Source organism: Vigna umbellata, chromosome 4 (assembly GCF_029865625.1).
Source record: "Vigna umbellata cultivar VRB3 chromosome 4, Vumbellata_1.0, whole genome shotgun sequence".
Classification (NCBI taxonomy): domain Eukaryota; kingdom Viridiplantae; phylum Streptophyta; class Magnoliopsida; order Fabales; family Fabaceae; genus Vigna; species Vigna umbellata.
Window position 1 is genome coordinate 57,237,475 of NC_142168.1, and position 21,194 is coordinate 57,258,668.

Sequence of the window (21,194 nt, forward strand, 5' to 3'; positions counted from 1 at the left end):
TTGTGATAGTAGAGTGAATGAGTGATCATCTCTTATACACTTGAGTGTGAGTGAAACACTTGACTTAGTGAGGAAATATCACATGAACACATGAACATCCATGCTTAATTGATTGATCATTCATGAAAATAGCATTTGTTGGAATTTAAATGACTTTGTGAACACTAAAGCATGTGCACATCTTGATTGAACTCTTGGTCATAAGTTTGAGTGAAGTTTTTACTTATCTTGAAAAGAAGATTTTTGAATGAAGTGAACCATCATATGAATTGGTTTAAGATGAGTTACATCTTATTTGCTTGAGGACAAGCAAAGTTTTAAGTTTGGGGTTGTGATAACAGTTGAAAAACTGTTATTTTCATGATTAAAATTGACACTAAAAGCAACCTTTACACTTAGAAACTAGCTTGAAATCATGCTTTTTCTATTTTTGAAATAAGAGAGCTGGACAGGTTTATGCTTGATTTCAGTGTTTTTGTGCAGGTTTTAAGGTGAATTTGGTGAAAGAAGTGAAGAAGGAGAGAGATGAAATCAGAAAAGACAATAAAAAGTGCAAAAGGAGAAGCCGAAGTCACCGCTCAGCGGCAGTTTACCGCTGAGCGGCACTCAGGAGCTTGCGGGAGGTCCGCTGAGGGGCAAAATGGCCGCTGAGGGGAGAAAACAAGTCACGCACTCACCGCTGAGCGGTATTTACCGCTGAGCGGCACTCTGGAAGTCACGTATCCGCTGAGGGGCAAAATGGCCGCTGAGGGGAGAAAACAAGTCACGCACTCACCGCTGAGCGGTATTTTACCGCTGAGCGGCACTTTAATGGGCTTGGACTTGACTTTTTGTAATTTACGAATGATATATAAGCTTTAGGGTTTCCTAGGTTAGGATCTCTGGCTGGAACGAAGAAACACTCTCTCTTCCACCCCTTTGAAGGAGGATCTTGGATGCTGAGGCTTCCTCTTCACCTTTTTAGGGTTTATTCTTTCATTCTTTCATTGTAATTCATCTAGGTTCACCATGAATATGGTGAACTAAACTCTGTATGTTTGTTGGGGAATCAATGTAATCTTGTGAAACTCTCATATATGGAATCTGTTTTTACATCTTTTAATTAAGACTTATGCTTTCTTTCATCATTAGTTAGGGTTTTTCCTCTTTGCTTAATGCTTGCATTGTTTAACTCATTCGATGCATGATTATTGGTTTTGTCGATACGGGCACGTACGGGGAAGTCTAGATCCGGGGAATTTCTCCCAATTTTATATTGGTTGTCGTTAAGCTCCTGCACTTATGAACTGATCATTAGGAATGCTAGGAATTGTATGAACTCGTGATTAGGGAGAAGCCTTCTGGAAAGGTACATTAGAGAGTGGCATTAACAATGATGATTTGATTGTTGAATTCCTAAAATATATGAGAGTGGATAAGATGAAATTGACCCCCAACAACATATCCATACATAAATTTCATTGAAAGTGTTTATCTTTTGCTTTTTGCCATTGATCAAAATTCATGCATACATATTTATTTTCTGTCTTGCATTTTAAACCCCAATTAATTCGTTTGTAAGTCTTAGTTAATTAAGAAACCACATAACTAAACTAGGCCGTGAGTCCTTTGGGAAGAACGATACTTGGTCTAACCAAGTTTATTACTTGAACGATTCGGTCATACTTGCCGATTGAAAACAAGTTTGTGACATCATATTTTGGTGTTCATAAATTTGTCCATCCCATGCGTGGGTGTTTTTCTTAGAAGACTTTTGTATCTATCCCATGCATGCCCCAGTGATTCTTCCATGCCCTGCTTAAATGAAGATATCTCTTGCTTGCCTTTTGTCACCTTTGATTGTGGAAAGTACTTGTTTAAAAACTTTGTTACCACTACTTCCCACTCTGTGAAACTTCCTTCTGGAAAAGAATTCAACCAAAGCTTAGCATTGCCTCCAAATGAGAAAGGAAACAAACTAAGTTTGATCGCTTCATCTGGCACCCCATTAATTTTGACTGTGTTGCAAATCTCAGTGAAAGTAGTGGGTGATCATATGGGCTTTCATGAGATAACCCATTAAATTGGTTACTTTTCACCAGTTGGATCAGTGCTGGTTTGACCTCCATGTTAGCTGCATTGACTCTAGGTCTAGCTATACTGTTAAAGTGCTGAGGTCTAGCTATATTGGTGTAGTCAGCAAGAGTTCTTCTGATATTATTGTTCTCCATATTTTCTGTGCTATGAACAGAACCTTGTGGTGATGGTTGTAACAGAGTTTCCGGAAGAGGGAAAAGTTATCTAGATGTTCGGATTCTTCTCCTCCGTCTACTCTCTTCTAGACCTTCAAGAAGAGGTTCTGTTTTCTTGCTCCTAGTTCGAATTGCCTCCTGCATACACAAGAACACAAAACCCTAGAATATTTGGTTAGCACAAAAAGATATAGGAGAAGATAAAAACAGAAAACAGAAAATAAATAAAATAAATAAAATAAAATAAATAAAAACCGAAAAAAAAATAAAAACAGAAAATAAAAACAGAAATTCAAAATTAACGTCAAAGATAATCAACAATCACACAAATTAAACAGTTAAACCACGAGTCCCCGGCAACGGCGCCAAAAACTTGATGGAAAATTTATGAACACAAAATATGATGTCACAAACTTGTTTTTCAATCGGCAAGTATGACCGAATCGTTCAAGTAATAAACTTGGTAAGACCAAGTATCGTTCTTCCCAAAGGACTCACGGCCTAGTTTAGTTGTGTGGTTTATTGATTAGCTAAGACTTAAAGACGAAAAATTTGGATTTTTTTATATGCAAAAGACGAAAATTAAATATGTATGCATGAAGTTTTGATCAATGGCAAAAGCAAAAGATAAACACTTTCAATGAAATATATGTATGAATATGTTGTTGGGGGTCAATTTCATCTTATCCACTCTCATATATTTTAGGAATTCAACATTCAAATCATCATTGTTAATGCCACTCTCTAAAGTACCTTTCAAGAAGGCTTCTCCTAATCACGAGTTCATACAATTCCTAGCATTCCTAATGATCAGTTCATAAGTGCAGGAGCTTAACGACAACCAATATGATATTGGGAGAAATTCCCCGGATCTAGACTTCCCCGTACGTGCCCGTATCGACAAAACCAATAATCATGCATCGAATGAGTTAAACAATGCAAGCATTAAGCAAAGAGGAAAAACCCTAACTAATGATGAAAGAAAGCATAGGTCTTAATTAAAAGATGTAAAAACAGATTCCATATATGAGAGCTTCAAAAGATTACATTAATTCCCCAACAAACATACAGTGTTTAGTTCACCATATTCATGGTGAACCTAGATGAATAACAATGAAAGAATGAAAGATAAAACCCTAAAAAGGTGAAGAGGAAGCCTCAGCATCCAAGATCCTCCTTCAAAGGGGTGGAAGAGAGAGTGTTTGCTTCGTTCCAGCCAGAGATACCTAACCCTAGGAAACCCTAAAGCTTATATATTATTCGTAAATTATAGAAAATTAGGTCCAAGCCCATAAAAGTGCCGCTCAGCGGTAAAGTACCGCTCAGCGGTAAGTGCGTGAGACGTTTCTTCCCCTCAGCGGCCATTTTGCCCCTCAACAGATCTCCCGTGACTTCCTGAATGCCGCTCAGCGGTAAACTGCCGCGCTGAGCGGTGACTTCGGCTTCTCCTTTTGCACTTTTTGATGTCTTTTCTGATTCCATCTCTCACCTTCTTCACTTCTTTCACCAATTCACCTTAAATCCTGCACAAAAACACTGAAATCAAGCATAAACCTGTCCAGCTCTCTTATTTCTAAAAATATGAAGAAAAACATGATTTCAAGCTAGTTTCTAAGTGTAAAGGTTGCTTTTAGTGTCAATTTTAATCATGAAAATACCAGTTTTTCAACTGTTATCATTATTCATCTAGTTTCACCGTGAATATGGTGAACTAAACCTTGTATTGTTGTTGGGGAATCAATGTAGTATTGTGAAACTCTCATATATGGAATTTGTTTTTACATCTTATATTTAAGACCTATGCTTTCTTTCATCATTAGTTAGGGTTTTTCCTCTTTGCTCAATGCTTGCTTTGTTTAACTCATTCAATGCATGATTATTGATTTTGTCGATACAGGAACGTACGGGGAAGTCTAGATCCGGGGAATTTCTCCAATAGTATATTGGTTGCCCGTTAAGCTCCTGCACTAAAAGAACTAATTATTAGGAATGCTAGGAATCGTATGAACTCGTAATTAGGATAGGCCTTCTTGCAAGGTAATTTAGAGAGTGGCATTAACAATGATGAAAAGAATGTTGAATTCCTAAAGTATATGAGAGTGGATAAGATGAAATTGATAACCCCAACAACATACTCATCCATATATTCCATTGAAGTGTTTGTATTTTGTTTTAGCCATTGATCAAATTCATGCATACATGTTTAAACTCCACTTATTTCGTTCTTAAGTCTTAAATAATCAACGAATCACATAACTAAACTAGGTCGTGAGTCCTTTGGGAGAACGATACTTGGTCTTACCGAGTTTATTACTTGAAACGATTCGGTCACACTTGCCGATTGTTAAACAAGTTTGTGGCGCCGTTTTTCGGTGTTCATAAATTTGTCATCACTATGCAAAATAGTGGAGTTATGGTTATGGCCGAATCAATGCATTTTTCTAGCTCAAAGGATAAACATCTTTTATGCTTCAATGTGTTACTTTCGTATAATTGAAGATATATGGATGATTGATTATACAAATTTTAGAGTTCCTGTTTTAAATGTAAATGGGTTGATAGTAATAATGGTGTTAAAACTGATGATTTGGGTTTTACCTTGGTTGATTTACATAAGACCAAATATACAGATGAGTCATTCATCATGGCATCTCAAGCAAAACAAGTTTTTTTATGTCAATGATCCTTCTAACAAAAGATGGTCAATTGTTTCTCCAAGGAAGAACCACACATGGTACCCATCCAAATGATGATTCAACACTTGATATTTATGAGACACCATCTTTCTCCACAAATATACCAACATTGGATGTTGATACCGAAGTTGATGATGTCCATGCCACACGTGATGACCATCACGAAAGGTTATGGGAGAATATTCCAACATAACATCACGAAGGGTCCCTTTTACACCAAGCTAAAACATTTAATTCAGCAGCTTGTACATTTAATTCAACACCTACACATTCAATTCAGCAAGTAGATTATTTATTTATTTATTCGTGTGTTCACACACTACAACATTAAAGAGAAATGTTTTGAAATTTGAAATTTACTCTAACCAAATGCTAATTTTTAATATAATCAAATTAAATCCATTAGGTAGGAAATGATTCTTTAAATCTATTTGAATATAATTGATATTAAATCTAACAACTCATAAAATTAACTATTGAGTGACCTTTTGTATGATAACGGCCTAATATAATCAAATGATAGTAATATCCTAACAAACATATTAACTAGTCCCGATGGTGATATTGCAAATATTATATATATATATATATATATATATATATATATTATATATTGTGTGTGAATGGTTTAGTGCTTATTTTAATTAGTCCTTTATGTCAAATATTTTAACTTGTTCCTGTTTTATTTAAGCTTCAATTCATAAATCTCAATTTATTCAATTCCATGAACTAGTCAAAAAATTGCATTTACAACCTTTCACATTTACTATCAATAACTTCTAAAAAGTAGTATTTTCATATATTTGTAAGATTTTACACACACCGATAGAACTGGTGTCTGAACTAAAGACAGAATAGGGACGAAAAGTCTACAGGAAAGAGCACACACTGCACAACAGTTTAAAGTCTGCAGTTCCTAATTCCCAAAGGACTTTATGCTCTTAAACCTCTTCCTATTTATATACAGCTATCGGTCTGCTAACATAAAATCACTCTTAAAGGGACTAATCAATTACAGGGCCACTCCATTCTTTCTAACATAACCCCTGGTATTTTTTTACCAACTAACCTAACTAACTGCACACACACCTGCATACTCATGCAAACCAAACAGTTAGGCCTTTAATGCTTCTTTCTTCTTTAAAAACTTACTCAAGCTAAGTGATATAAAAGTTAATTATTTATTATAGTGATTTGGTACTCTTTGTATCTTCTTTAATTGCTAAAACTTCTTTTTTTTTCTGCTTCAATTGACCACTAATTGTTGTTTTGGTGTATTCAATTAAATTTCATTTTCAATATTTTGTTTAAACAGGTTTATGGCTGATCCATCTATACCTACACCACATACTAAGGACCAAAGTCAATCATCTACCCAACCCAAGTGTAGACGTGCGACTAGGCTAAGAGACTTGATTGTTAGTCGTAATGCTGATCAAAGATTGCCCATTCAATTTGATATGAGTACAGGAAAAGTTATTGGAGACAACCGTGTAAGATTCACTAGCTTTGTGGCCTTACTTGGTAGAAGTAAGGTTAGTATTCTTATTGACAATTGGGACCATGTTCCTGAAGAAGTGAAGAACCAAATATGGCAAACTATCATGGTATGAAAATCTTAACTTAACTTCCACAATTATTAGCAAAATTGTAAATATAACATTCATGTACCTATTATGTAGCTAACATATGACGTCCCAAACAACAACTTGTTGAGAAGGAAATGGATATCATATGCTGGACAACGGTGTAGGGGTTTTAAGAGTGACCTTACTAGTCGGTATATTTATGGTAAGTTAAGTCACAAGAATCCTTGTGACATATACAATTTCCTGGATGAGGAAACATGGCAGGCTTTTCGGGACAAACGATTAGAACCTGCCTTTCAGGTAAATTTAATGTTTTATTTATGATTTGATATTCATTTTTTCTATTTCATAATTTGTTATTAATTGTTTGTCACATGTTTGAAATAGGAAAAGAGAAAAGTTGCACAAGACCTTCAGAAAAATAATCTCCACCCACACAGATTGTCTCGTGGGGGATATGATAGGTTAGAGGAGATTATGATCCGTGAGGCCTCTTCCTCAGCTACCGATGATCGTTCAGATTTAAGTTTGATTTCTCCACCTCCACGTCATGAGAAATGGAAGAGAGCTCGCATTAAGCCATCAGGAGAATACACTTCTGAAGAAACTCGACTTATAGCGGAGAAGATTGTTAGAAACTCATGCTAAGCCTAATTTTAACTTTAATGTCTTCAGATATAATTTTTGGCATGTATTCTGTAATAGATGGACTAAAACACTATTTTTTCAGAATGACTTAGTGGAAAAAGCTCTCAAGGGTCATTCACTCAAGAAGGCCGAGATGACATATTAGCTGTTGCCATTGGACGTCCAGAGCATCCAGGATATATCCGTGGTGTTGGACGAGGGGTAGGACTCAAGCAATTCTTTGGTGGTCCTACTCGAAAGGTTACTTTAGCACATCTTAGTGAATCTGATAAAAAGGTGCTAAAAAATGAGTTTAAGAAAGAATTGTTCCCAGAATTGAGAGATGAATTATTGTCAGAAATCAAATCAGTGATAACATCCTTAGGATTGGCTATTCAAGGTCCACCAAAGGGGGCTTCCCATGTTGCTAGCACAAAGGGGAGTTGTCCTCCTACTAAAGAATCAGGGGATGGTGTTGATGTCCCTGTTGATTGTGAATTGTATGTTGATGATCCCCACTGGCATTTGGTTGCTTTAGGTAAATTCAATTTTGTTTAGTTATGTATGTTGAATATGTGATTTGTATGTGGTTTAAATCTTTTTTGTCTTAGGTAAAATATATAATTTAGGAAGCACCATCCACCACGAGGCTATTAAAGATGATATGTTGCGAGTGGTGATTGTAGATATTAAAGATTCTTCTACTCGTGTTCCTTTGCCTAATGAGGAGATTCAAACAGTGGGAGAAGCTCTAGGAAATTTTATCATTTGGCCAGCCAAATTGGCAAAGCCAATTTTAGTAAGTATTTTTATCCATATTTGCCTTAGTTACTTATGTATTTGTTGTATTTGGATGCATATATCATTAGCCTTATTTTGTGGTCAAATGTAGGACATTTCTAAGAACAAACATTGTTACACCTCCACAATCACAATTGTCGCCTCTCCAACAACTTGGTGCAGCGGTAGTCACAATGGGAAATAAAACTATTGAGATAAATATGCCTCCTGAACTCACATGCAAGACTACTACCACCACTTTTTTGTATGTCATAGGGATATTTGTGAAATTGTCATTGGTAATGATCTCCTCTCTACAACAGTTCTACAAGTTTGGAATTTGTAAGTACACCTTCATAAACCATGAAAATACTATGATATTGCCTTCATGTACTTTTTCTAACATTATTTGTTCATATTGAACGTATTTGCATCACCTCTGCATCGAGAGAAGGAATGCTACTATCTATGGATTTCTTGATCCTGTTATCATTCAAAGTGTAGGAAATAAATCAGAGGATGTGCAAAAATACTTGATAGAAATGTTTGAAAAAGCTGGTAAAGAGGTCTATTTAGCACCTTACTTGCATAAGTAAGTACCAATTTTTGAATTCTTCATGACTAGTTTAAAAGTTTCTTTTAATTAATATTATTCTAACTTGTAAGGGTCATTGGCAATTGCTAGTTATTGTTCCTGATCGTTCTCTTGTAGTTCTCTTATGTTCCTTGAATAAGAAAGCTAACACATTGTCCATCAAAAATATATTAGAGGCGTAAGTTTTCCTTTCTATTTTGATTCCTTCTTACATTATTATTATTATGATGTATTGAATGTCTACCTTTTGTAGGTCTTTGGAAGCTTATTCAAGGTTGCGGGGTGTTCCATCTGTCTCTAGGAAGAAGATGCAAATAACCACACCTAATGTAAGAGAAGTTAACCTTTGTTTTGTGTTTTGTGATTACTATTTTTGAGGAATTGGTTGTGTTTGTGGGTTTTGTGAAATTTGGTTTAGAAAATTGATCAAAGCTACATGGTGCAAAGGCTAGCTAGAGTATAATCTGATATTTTATGTCTTTGGCTTGAATGAGTCTTGATTATTTGTATTTAATTTGCAGTGTCGACTTCAATTGGGCAGCTATGGGTGTGGGTATTATGTAATGAAACACATGCATACCATTATTTGTACAAACATAACTGAATCATGGAATAAGGTATTAAAAAACTAACTAAATAATTTAACTATTGATTACAATATTGTTTTAACTCTATTATTTTTTTTTGTAGATATTTAATGATTCATCTTCCATGGAAGTTGCAGACATTGAAGACATTAGAAGGAATTGGGCTTCTTTTATTTTAAGTGTTAGTAGAAACTTAGCTACACTTCAATAGTGTAGGTACATTAATGTAATATTTGGATTTAATATATAGTTTTATGTATAAATGATGTATTAAATATTATTAGACAATTTAATATTTTAAATGATCTCTATTTTGTTAGTTTCATTTATTTTGTTAATTTGAAACTATATTGATTATAAATTGATTGGATGAACAGGAATATGATTATAATTTCATTGGATGAACACGAATATGATTATAATTTCATTGGATGTCAATTTTTGAAAATCAATTTTTTTTAAAAAACATATATTATGACGTATTAAATAATGTACGTCATAATGCATTGATTTTGAAAACAATTTATTATGATAGGTGAAAAATTGTACGTCATAATACATTCAACATATTATGATTGATAAAAATATCTACATCATAATACATCACATATTATAACGTACTAGTACATCTACGTCATAATACATTTCGCCATATTATGACGTACAAATGAAAATTTGTCATAATAAACTGTGCATATTATGACTGATTTAAGAAACTACGTCATAATATGTTCAAGCTATTATGACGTAAATTTCTGATACGTTATAAAATGTGCAGACATATTATAACGCCCAGAACTATGTCCCCAAGAACTACGTCATAATATGTGATTTTTCTACGTCATAAAATGTGATTTTTCCATTAGTGATATCTTTATAATGGGAAAATTTTCAAAGTTTTGTCTTTAAAAGTTTAATTATTGAAATTATTGACATGGGCTCACCTCAAAATACTGGATCAGATGGGAAGAGTTGCTAGTAATTGGACCAGAATATATCTGCTCCCCTCCCAATTTCAGAAGTAACAGCTGCAAAGCTGGATAATAAAAAGTACTTAATTCTTATTTCATATATGTAACATGGTAAGAACCTTTGAAGAATCAAATCACTCTTAGAATGCAATTGATCCAAACAGTAAGGCTTCTTACCTCATCAAAGGCGTCAAATATATCAATACGTGGCTGGTGGATGGTGCAGACTACAGTTCGACCTATGTCCATAATGTTCCTCACAGTTCTCATCACAATTGCAGATGCTCTAGCATTAAGGCCTGAGGTTGGCTCATCCGTGAAAATTATTGATGGGTTTGGCTAAGTGTTCAACTGCAATTGTAAGCCTCTTGCGTTGTTCAGTTGAAAATCATGTCTGTCCTGGCAATCGAACAAGTGCTTCTCTTAATAAATTAAGTTCTACAAGTTCAATAACTTCCTCAATGAACATCTACATAAGTGAAATTAGACCTGTTGTTATTGTTGAACAATATTATGATATTTGAATCAGTTTTCAATCATGGAACTCATGCCTCTTTTGAAAACAAAATTGTAAAGCTACCTTTATAGTTTCTTTATCAACTTTTGAAGATAAGCGAAGCCATGCTGATATAGAAAGGACTCAAAAACTGTAACATTGGGTGAGTGGATATCAAGTTGTTCACAATATCCTGATATGCGAGCAAATGTTTCTTGTTTCTTTGGGTATCCAGATATTGTGATGCTTCATTCGATGTATCCACTTGTTTTCCTTCCCGATAGAACATCCAGTAGAGTAGTCTTTCCAGCACCACTTACACCTATCAGACCTGTTAGCACCCCTGGCCTAAAAGCACCATTAATACCTTTCAGAAGTTCAGACGATTCTACATGATTTATTGCAAAACTTGAACTCTTATCTATTGAGGAAGTTTCCTTTTGAATTTTTTTTGCAGGTAAATTGACTGAAAGTGAAGTATATGCTTTTGGATTTGTTCTGTTGAAGCTTCTCTTGGGAAAGAAGCCTGTGGAAAAACTAGCACCAGTTCAATGCCATGTAGCTATTTATGAAATTTAACTAGGTTGGTATTGGAAATAACATGTAGCTATTTACTTGTAGGGATATAGATTCATGCATCATGTATTGATGTTTTCTATAATGTTTTTCTGGTTGTGATCATTGTAAGGCCGTCATTTTTTGGCCTTTGTTTACATTTCCTTCTTGATATTTTCTGGTTGTGATCATTGTAAGGTTGTGTTACTTGTAGGAATATAGCTTTACTCTTTTTCGTCATTGTCATTAATTTTCTACATTTCTGTGATTGTGTTTGTTAGTGATAAAACACCCCTCAAGTTAGGATTTTAATGATTTGATGTAAATTTACTGTTAAAGGAAGATAGTTGATTCTCGTATTGCTATAATATTATTAAAAAACTTGATGATTTCAATATATAACTCCAGGCTATTAATATGGCTGCAAGGAAGCTTACTATCAACAAACAATGTGTAAGAAACTTGAACCCAACATTAAACAATTTTTGCTATCATTAATGTTTGGAGATAACAAACTGCTGAACAATCAAGTGGAATACCTATATGATCTATATTGTTGTGCTCCATAGATCTTGTCTAGAGTACTATCCTAAGTGACTATGTGATTAGAGAGCTACTGGTAAATAGTAATTTAGTTTTCTTTCTTGGTTAAGGTTAAAGTGATAGAAACTGGTTCAAAAATTGGGATTAACAAAAGAAAATTAGATTTTTATTCAACAGATTTCTTCAAGAAAACCCAAAATACAAAGTAAACTTTTGGCTGAAAATTATGAGGATTTTAGAGCCTAGTTTCTTCCCACAACAAGATAACCTACTAGCTGCCTTCCTCTTCTTTGTTATTTCTCTATAACAGCCTAATTAATTGACTTATTACTAAACTACTGAATAATCAAGTGGAATACCTATATGATCTATATTGTTGTGCCCCATAGATCTTGTCTAGAGTACTATCCTAAGTGACTATGTGATTGAAGAGCTAATTGTTACCAATAAGGAGTATTGGTAAATCTTGAAGAAATTTGTTTTGATGATGCTACAAGAAGTTTTAGTTGCAGAAGATATTAGAATTAGTTAAAAGCAATTTGTAGAAATTAATGTAGTAGGAAATTCTTGTAAACCTTGTAAACTTGCATTTTTAACTAAAATAATCGATTATGATTAAGCAATAATCGATTATCACAAGTCATACTTGAATAATCGATTATGACTTCATATAATCGATTATCACTTTTTTGAAAACCTATAACGGACTTGAATAATCGATTATCACTTACAATAATCGATTATTCATGGCAGTTGGGAGCTGACCTTTGGCACTCAGTGTACTTGGCTATATATTTTGTTTTGGAGAAATTAGAAAGCAACGTTGTTTTTGAACTGAGAAAGCTTAGAACACTGTGTGTCAGAGGAACGTTCTCAGAAAGCTTTTGTTCATTGTTCCCTTGCTTGGTCTTGTGAAAGGAGAGGCTCGCGTATCGTGTGTCGATTGTCGGAGCAGACTCTCTTCAAGTTAGCAAGGTGCTCTGCCTGGTCTTGTGAAAGGAGAAGCTTGTGAATCGTTGGTCGATTGCTGAAGCGGTTCTCTTCAAGTTGGTAGAGTGGTTCTATTCATTTTTTATTGTTCATTATCTTGTAATCTGTTAAACAATTTTTTAGTGAAAAAGGTTAATCACTATTTACAGTGATTAACAACTGGACGTAGAATCTTTTGATTCGAACCAGGATAAAAATTCTGTGTTGTTCTTCTTATTCCCTATACTCATTTTATTGTACGTACATCAACTGTTTGATTAATTTTCTGAAAGAAAATTATTTTTACTAAAAGGACCAAATTAAGCTTAATTGTTATCAAATACGCTTTCCGCTCTCTGAGTTTTTAATTCCGCGCGCTATACTCTTCGAAAAATACCCCTCCGATACCATCAATTGGTATCAAATTGTTACCAATAAGGAGTATTGGTAAATCTTGAAGAAATTTGTTTTGATGATGCTACAAGAAGTTTTAGTTGCAGAAGATATTAGAATTAGTTAAAAGCAATTTGTAGGAATTAAATGTAGTAGGAAATTCTTGTAAACCTTGTAAACTTGCATTTTTAACTAAAATAATCGATTATGATTAAGCAATAATCGATTATCACAAGTCATACTTGAATAATCGATTATCACTTCATATAATCGATTATCACTTTTTTGAAAACCTATAACGGACTTGAATAATCGATTATCACTTACAATAATCGATTATTCATGGCAGTTGGGAGCTGACCTTTGGCACTCAGTGTACTTGGCTATATATTTTGTTTTGGAGAAATTAGAAAGCAACGTTGTTTTTGAACTGAGAAAGCTTAGAACACTGTGTGTCAGAGGAACGTTCTCAGAAAGCTTTTTGTTCATTGTTCCCTTGCTTGGTCTTGTGAAAGGAGAGGCTCGCGTATCGTGTGTCGATTGTCGGAGCAGACTCTCTTCAAGTTAGCAAGGTGCTCTGCCTGGTCTTGTGAAAGGAGAAGCTTGTGAATCGTTGGTCGATTGCTGAAGCGGTTCTCTTCAAGTTGGTAGAGTGGTTCTATTCATTTTTTATTGTTCATTATCTTGTAATCTGTTAAACAATTTTTTAGTGAAAAAGGTTAATCACTATTTACAGTGATTAACAACTGGACGTAGAATCTTTTGATTCGAACCAGGATAAAAATTCTGTGTTGTTCTTCTTATTCCCTATACTCATTTTATTGTACGTACATCAACTGTTTGATTAATTTTCTGAAAGAAATTATTTTTACTAAAAGGACCAAATTAAGCTTAATTGTTATCAAATACGCTTTCCCCGCTCTCTGAGTTTTTAATTCCGCGGCGCTATACTCTTCGAAAATACCCCCTCCGATACCATCAATTGGTATCAAATTGTTACCATAAGGAGTATTGGTAAATCTTGAAGAAATTTGTTTTGATGATGCTACAAGAAGTTTTAGTTGCAGAAGATATTAGAATTAGTTAAAAGCAATTTGTAGGAATTAAATGTAGTAGGAAATTCTTGTAAACCTTGTAAACTTGCATTTTTAACTAAAATAATCGATTATGATTAAGCAATAATCGATTATCACAAGTCATACTTGAATAATCGATTATCACTTCATATAATCGATTATCACTTTTTTGAAAACCTATAACGGACTTGAATAATCGATTATCACTTACAATAATCGATTATTCATGGCAGTTGGGAGCTGACCTTTGGCACTCAGTGTACTTGGCTATATATTTTGTTTTGGAGAAATTAGAAAGCAACGTTGTTTTTTGAACTGAGAAAGCTTAGAACACTGTGTGTCAGAGGAACGTTCTCAGAAAGCTTTTTGTTCATTGTTCCCTTGCTTGGTCTTGTGAAAGGAGAGGCTCGCGTATCGTGTGTCGATTGTCGGAGCAGACTCTCTTCAAGTTAGCAAGGTGCTCTGCCTGGTCTTGTGAAAGGAGAAGCTTGTGAATCGTTGGTCGATTGCTGAAGCGGTTCTCTTCAAGTTGGTAGAGTGGTTCTATTCATTTTTATTGTTCATTATCTTGTAATCTGTTAAACATTTTTAGTGAAAAAGGTTAATCACTATTTACAGTGATTAACAACTGGACGTAGAATCTTTTGATTCGAACCAGGATAAAAATTCTGTGTTGTTCTTCTTATTCCCTATACTCATTTTATTGTACGTACATCAACTGTTTGATTAATTTTCTGAAAGAAAATTATTTTTACTAAAAGGACCAAATTAAGCTTAATTGTTATCAAATACGCTTTCCGCTCTCTGAGTTTTTAATTCCGCGGCGCTATACTCTCTCGTCGAAAAATACCCCTCCGATACCATCAATTGGTATCAAATTGTTACCAATAAGGAGTATTGGTAAATCTTGAAGAAATTTGTTTTGATGATGCTACAAGAAGTTTTAGTTGCAGAAGATATTAGAATTAGTTAAAAGCAATTTGTAGAATTAAATGTAGTAGGAAATTCTTGTAAACCTTGTAAACTTGCATTTTTAACTAAAATAATCGATTATGATTAAGCAATAATCGATTATCACAAGTCATACTTGAATAATCGATTATGACTTCATATAATCGATTATCACTTTTTTTGAAAACCTATAACGGACTTGAATAATCGATTATCACTTACAATAATCGATTATTCATGGCAGTTGGGAGCTGACCTTTGGCACTCAGTGTACTTGGCTATATATTTTGTTTTGGAGAAATTAGAAAGCAACGTTGTTTTTGAACTGAGAAAGCTTAGAACACTGTGTGTCAGAGGAACGTTCTCAGAAAGCTTTTGTTCATTGTTCCCGTTGCTTGTCTTGTGAAAGGAGAGGCTCGCGTATCGTGTTCGATTGTCGGAGCAGACTCTCTTCAAGTTAGCAGGTGCTCTGCCTGGTCTTGTGAAAGGAGAAGCTTGTGAATCGTTGGTCGATTGCTGAAGCGGTTCTCTTCAAGTTGGTAGAGTGGTTCTATTCATTTTTTATTGTTCATTATCTTGTAATCTGTTAAACAATTTTTTAGTGAAAAGGTTAATCACTATTTACAGTGATTAACAACTGGACGTAGAATCTTTTGATTCGAACCAGGATAAAAATTCTGTGTTGTTTCTTCTTATTCCCTATAGTCATTTTATTGTACGTACATCAACTGTTTGATTAATTTTCTGAAAGAAAATTATTTTTTACTAAAAGGACCAAATTAAGCTTAATTGTTATCAAATACGCTTTCCGCTCTCTGAGTTTTTTAATTCCGCTGCGCTATACTCTTTGAAAAATACCCCTCCGATACCATCAATTGGTATCAAATTGTACCAATAAGGAGTATTGGTAAATCTTGAAGAAATTTGTTTTGATGATGCTACAAGAAGTTTTAGTTGCAGAAGATATTAGAATTAGTTAAAAGCAATTTGTAGAAATTAAATGTAGTAGGAATTCTTGTAAACCTTGTAAACTTGCATTTTTATCTAAAATAATCGATTATGATTAAGCAATAATCGATTATCACAAGTCATACTTGAATAATCGATTATGACTTCATATAATCGATTATCACTTTTTTGAAAACCTATAACGGACTTGAATAATCGATTATCACTTACAATAATCGATTATCATGGCAGTTGGGAGCTGACCTTTGGCACTCAGTGTACTTGGCTATATATTTTGTTTTGGAGAAATTAGAAACCAACGTTGTTTTTGAACTGAGAAAGCTTAGAACATTGTGTGTCAGAGGAACGTTCTCAGAAAGCTTTTTGTTCATTGTTCCCTTGCTTGGTCTTGTGAAAGAGAGGCTCGCGTATCGTGTGGGGATTGTCGGAGCAGACTCTCTTCAAGTTAGCAAGGTGCTCTGCCTGGTCTTGTGAAAGGAGAAGCTTGTGATCGTTGGTCGATTGCTGAAGCGGTTCTCTTCAAGTTGGTAGGTGGTTCTATTCATTTTTTATTGTTCATTATCTTATAATCTGTTAAACAATTTTTTAGTGAAAAAGGTTAATCACTATTTACAGTGATTAACAACTGGACGTAGAATCTTTTGATTCGAACCAGGATAAAAATTCTGTGTTGTTCTTCTTATTCCCTATACTCATTTTATTGTACGTACATCAACTGTTTGATTAATTTTCTGAAAGAAAATTATTTTTACTAAAAGGACCAAATGAAGTTTAATTGTTATCAAATACGCTTTCCCCTCTCTGAGTTTTTAATTCCGCTGCGCTATCTCTTCGAAAAATACCCCTCCGATACCATCAATTGGTATAAGAGCAATTGATGGTATCGGANACAGAAAACAGAACAGAACATCACAACACGAGACAAAACACACACAACAAAAACATAACAGATGAAACATATATTAACACAACATATATAAACACACACAACGAAAACCCAAGACTGAACCTTTGGTCCCCGGCAACGGCGCCATTTTGATGAAGTTGTCGCGGCCCATCAAATTTGATGTGCATTAAAGAATGCAGTATAGTACTAGGAAGTGACTCCTAGGTCGACTCTCAAGGACCAAATGTGGTTCGAGTCTTAGGTCAAACACGTAGGGGGGGGGGTTTTGAAAGTGTTTTTTGTGATTGTAAATGAACTAAAATTAAAATGGGAAATTAAATACAACCAAACATAATTGAAAATATTGAATTAAATAAACAAAGCATGAAGATCGAACGGTCCTACAGATGACCGAACGGTCCTACAGATGACCGAATGGTCCTACATTGAGACCGAACGGTCTAAACACAGCAAAACCAGAAAATTGCAAAATTCATCAGGATCGAAAACAAAATGCTGGAAGAGGAAACACGTAGAAGACGTAACAACATCTTAAATGAGATTTATCAAATGAACTTAAACATTAAACGCAACAGTAAAAGCATCCGTAAAAGCAAACCGACATTGAAACAACGCTTGAAAACAAGATGAAGAGTAAAACGTAATGATAGAATGTAGCAATAAAGAAAATAATGAACGGTAAAATATAACAGATAATAAAAATGAAAACACTTAACTAAAAATGAAATTCATCAAAGATTCAACACTTAAAATAAAATGCGTAAACAGTGAAGAAATCAGCAATTGCAATGGGAAATGAAGTATCTATTAAAAACGCATGGCACTAAAATAAATTCAATGCAAAAGTGCTTTGGAGATATCCTAAAATTTCTAGACGTGGCAGCCATATGCACATTCCAATTGCAAAGTAAATCCGTGTTTTCACCAAGAAAAATAAAATGTTCCACGTGTGTGCACCGCTTCTCTCCAATAATGCATCAGTGCTTATGCCAATATGAGGCACCGTCCTTCTCCATTCCAAGCCGTGACACCACACCACCTAACGTGTTGCTGCTGCTGTGACCGTGAGAGGACTTCTATCTCTAACAAAAGTAAATGCAGCATTTCTTTCTCCAACACTCCTCGGCTGGTTGTGCACTTGCCTCCTCCAAACTAATAAAAAAAATGAACTTCCTCCCCTTTCTTCCCAGGTGGCGGCTCTGAATGACCGAAACTTCACTCAAGTTTCATGAGCCAAAATGAAATTAAAATGGAAAACTAAAACGTAACAGTGTGCACAAGACAAAGCAAGAAAATGAAATTCCATCAAAGCTTCATTCTCAACAGCGTTTTCAGCCAAAGAAAAAGTTCCAAAACAAAAGCCTCCAAAACCAACAAAAACCGAGAGAGTAAGGGGCGGCTGTTCCCCCACCAGAGCCCCCCTTTCTCCAAGCCAAAACGTGAACTTAAATGTGCCTCCTCCTAGGTTACTGCTGGGTCCAGGTGCTGGACGTGTTGCTTCTGCTGGACGAAGATCTCCCAAGCTGGACGTGAAGGAGCCCTTCTTGCTTCTGTTGTTCGTCACCCCACGCGTGAAGCTCTCCTGTAAATGAATCAACGCTGCTGCCTCCTCTTTGCTCATGGGCCGTGTGCTGCTGGACGTAGCACCCTTCCTCTCCATGCACACCAAAATGAAGGCCCCTTGGACGGGTGGTTTGCTGGATGGAAGAAAGTGTGGGCCGTGTTGCTTCATTCTTTAAAGTTGCTACTACTTGAAGGCAATAAAGAAACCAAAAACTCTTTCAATTTGTGGGCCGTGACATGCTGTTCCAGCCCTAAAAAAACGTGGCAGCCCACTTCTTCCAATTGCACCCCCAAATATGAAATTCACACCTCCTCACTCATTTTAGCTTAAAATATAATTGATGTGGCATTTTCTTTTGACCTCCAAAATGTTCCAAATATTATCCAACAATTTCCCTACAATCAATAATGCAAATAATAAGCTCAAATAATTCAAATTAATTAAAATAAGAATTTTTGGTCAAATTAAGCACAATTAGCAAAAATGGGAAAATACTAGACAATTAAGCACATTTCCCCGATTAATTTTAGCACAATAAACTAAGTGAAGTGAACAAAATATTGACTCATCAAAATAGACCACACTTAGCCTTTTGCACTCTTGGGCAAAATCAAGACGCAGATCAGGGAATAGTTCAAAGGACATCAGGGAAGTGACACAAACTCAGCACACAGAAAACAACGACTCACGAGAAAACAAACCGAATTACACAGTTCCCAAGAAATCTGGACAAAGAAAAGAAATAGACAATAACCAACACAGAATCAATCAGAGAAAGCAGATACTCATGAAATCGTCCAAGCAATTCAATACATGGCAAAATGATCAATCAGCTCAAGAGGTGAATCAAAAGCAACAGAAACTCACAGATGCACTATTAGTGTTTCTCTCAAGTGTCTATGGTAAAGAATTTCAACTCAATGCACTCAAGAAAGCAAGCAACAACAGATTTGGCAAGTCTCTAATTTCAATACTCAAACACATGCATGTTCAAATCAAAAGGTCTTTTATGGGTGAAATGGGGCCAAGGACAAGGGAGGATAAATATGGATGAGAAGCTACAAACCAAAAAGAATAGAGGAGCAATGGGGAACAAGTGAAAACACAATCAAATACACCCAAAACCTCTAATTCAATCCTTTTCTTGACTCCATTATTCAAAATTTTTTTTTCATTTTTTCACTTTTTTTTTATTTTTCTCTATATTTTTTCTCATCCTGTCTCTTTTCTTTTCTCTCTTTAGCACACAACTGTAAGAGATAAGATATAAATCATATTCTGAACACAAAACAAGAAGAGGAACCAACCAGCCAATTCATCAGAAACCCAGGGAGACCACACTGTTCCCAAAAACACTTCCAAAGCTCCAAAATTCCCTAAGGTTAAGGTAATCATGGTTTTTCACTTAGGGCTAGTGTATGAGCTTCAAAACAAAGAAATGAGGAAAGTATAGGCTCAACAAGGGTTTTCAAAGAATCAGAGCAAGGTAAGCTTAATTGGCTAGAGAGGCTCAAAAACAAAACTGCCTTTATCACTTCCAAACATGCATATCAATCAAGAATTATCAACAAGAGTCAAGCCAAGGCATATGTGCAAGCAATCAAGAGAGATATCACACACAAGAAAGAACATCAAATGGCTCAAATCTCACACAGGGTAATTTATGTCACAATCAAATCAACCTCTCAAACATCATAATCATCTTCCCAAGCAAAGAAAAGCAAAGATTTCAAGCCAAGTATCAATGAAGTGAAGTGAAAGACAAGTCTACAACTTAAACAAAGTCCAGAAATCAAGAGAAACATGCAAACTGTACACAAAACAAAACAAGCACTACCTAGAAAAGAAAAAAAAATTTAACCAAGAAAACAAAAACTAACAAAGAAAAATAAAAATCTCCCCCAATAGACCACACTTAAACTACACAGTGTCCTCAATGTGTCACAAACAATAAGATCAGAAATCAGAACAGTGAACAAATCATGGACAAGTGCAATAAAAGTACGGAAAGGGGGAGAAGAGAGAAAGAAAACTCCCCTGGTCATGGTGGCAGTTGCCAATTTTGGATTATCGGGGAGATGTCTTCCACCACAGGATCCAGCCAGGAAGTTTTGAGGAAAAATTGCTTCATCCTCCATATTTGATCAAGCAGGGAAATGTCTTCCACAGCTGGATCTAAGAAGTGATTGTTGATGAGCGGGTTCAGCTGGTGCCTATTGATCTTCAAACTATTGTGTATGTAAGCACCCTTGTCTTCCACTGGGGGTGCATATTGGTCAAATTCATATGTCGTCCTGCAGCATGGTTAGTACAATGTGGCTCTACAGAAATTACATGCAGGGGTATAATGATGAGTCAATATTTTCTTAATTTCACTTAGCTTATTGTACCGAATTTAATCAGGGAATTGTGCTTAAATGTCCAGTATTTTCCCATTTTTCTTAATTGTGTTTAATTTGATCCATTACAAGAAAAAAGTGTATTACATACAGCTAAAATCCGTATATAAGACCTAAAATCCGTATATAATACGTGTTTATATACGGATTATATACGGACAAAAATCCGTATATAATACCGTCGTAGCTAGGTTTATATACGGATTTATCCGTATATAATTTATATACGGAAATTATATACGGATTTATCCGTATATAAGTTATATACGGATTTATCCGTATATAACTTATATACG

General features: G+C 35.0%; 1 pseudogene; it reads left to right on the top strand.

Annotated features, from left to right (window-relative positions):
• Positions 1 to 4,910: 4,910 nt before the first annotated feature.
• On the top strand, positions 4,911 to 11,151 carry LOC124842034 (uncharacterized; annotated as a pseudogene).
• The last annotated feature ends 10,043 nt before the right edge of the window (positions 11,152 to 21,194 follow it).